Genomic DNA, 1,735 nt, shown 5'->3' with positions numbered 1-1,735 from the left:
CCATGTTTTCGATAAACTGGAGTTTTCCTGATAATAACATATAGTCCAGCCTAGAAGTAATAAATGCATGAACTGGTTTTTCAGTGTCTCTCTGACACAGGGTATTTCTAACTTGAGAGATATTGTGCAAATGGAAGAAAGCAATCCTACATAATTGTTCAATATCTGAAATTAACATGAACAAACTAATAAAATACTAGACTTCGACTCAACTAAACAGATGCACAAACATCTGAATGGTACCTAGAAAACCATACATCTGGAAAGTATGTACAGAACTTCACTTGTTCCACATTTGCACAGTTCAGTAATGTTCAGATGTACAGAGACATCCTTGATAATAACCTGCTCCAGAGCACTTTGTACCTCAGACTGAAGCAAAGGTTCTTCCAACAGGACAATGACCCTAAGCACACAGCTAAGATAACAAAGGACAGCTTCAGGGCCACTCTGTGAATCTGCTTGAATGGCCAGCCGAACACCTCTTGAGATATGTAAAAAAGTCTGTGTGCTGACCAGATGAGAAGATGTGCAAAAAAACAATGGGACAAACTGCCCTAAAATAGGTGTGAAAAGCTTTTAGCATCACACTGAAAGAAGGTGAGGCTATAATTGCTGGCAAAGATACTCAAACAAAATATGCAAATGCTGTGAATACTTAAGTTCAGGTTATATTTTTAGAATAAATATGCAAGGATTTCAAGCACATTTTTAATTTTGTCATTATAGTGTATTGTGTGTAGAATTTTGAGGTGAAAAATGAATTGAATCCCCTTCGGAATAAGACTGTAGCTTTAAAAACTGGGTAAGATCATTTTAATTAAAATGGTCCAAAGGCACCAACAGCACAAACGTAGTGATTAGGGCTCAGTGTGGTGGTTCCAGTGAGTGACGATGAAGCCCAGTACACATCAGTCTGCCAGTGGATTAACTCCCTATACAGTGGTTATGAAAATAGAAACTGGTCAAGGTTTTATGTACCAGTCTAGTCATTAAAAATGCTTTATAATGCTTAAAAGTTGGGAATTTAAACAATCGTAGTTTATCTGGACTGTCTCACTTCTGCAGCAAGCCTCATGTTGTGCCTAGAGGAAGTGCAGCTGTTGTTGTGTCATTTTTCAGGCCCTATGGTTGGATTTGAACTGTGCATAAAAAACTCTGTGATAACCTGGAACAAACAGAAATTTGCATTTGAAAAATGACACTGACAGAAGGTCCATTCACCGGTTGCAGTCACAGAAATAATGTAAAAGTAATTAAATAGACAATGTTTTCTCATGAACATAGGTAGAAAGTTCAATTTTAAAAAAATCAAAGTGATATGTGCTGCCCGAGTTCTTAGAGTGAAAACCAGGAATGGTTACTCAGACTTGCACAATAAATAAATACAAAGAATCAAGGTCCAAACACTGCAGCTGCCCATGCTGGCTTACATGAAATATACACACCTCTGTGTTCACAGAATAAAACGTCGGACAGTGTGTGTGTGTGTGTGTGTGTGTGTGTGTGTGTGAATGAGTGAGGGAGGGAGTGTGCGATAGGGGGACACAGACCCCAGGACAGATTGACTGCTCTCATGCTGCCACCATGGCCATGACGTCACGACCTGCTTTGGTCAGATACCTCAAATAAATAACTTTTTTTTTCAACTCAAAAGACGCAAATATGGTGGATGTCACAAAAGCAAACGTTCTCGACATCCACAATGAGTCCATTCCACCTTAAAAAGCTGCCT

Source organism: Perissodus microlepis, chromosome 16, assembly GCF_051167445.1.
Source record: "Perissodus microlepis isolate ML-2025 ecotype Zambia chromosome 16, ASM5116744v1, whole genome shotgun sequence".
NCBI lineage: Eukaryota > Metazoa > Chordata > Actinopteri > Cichliformes > Cichlidae > Perissodus > Perissodus microlepis.
The sequence above is the reverse complement of the archived record's forward strand: the minus strand, read 5'-3'. Positions refer to the sequence as shown.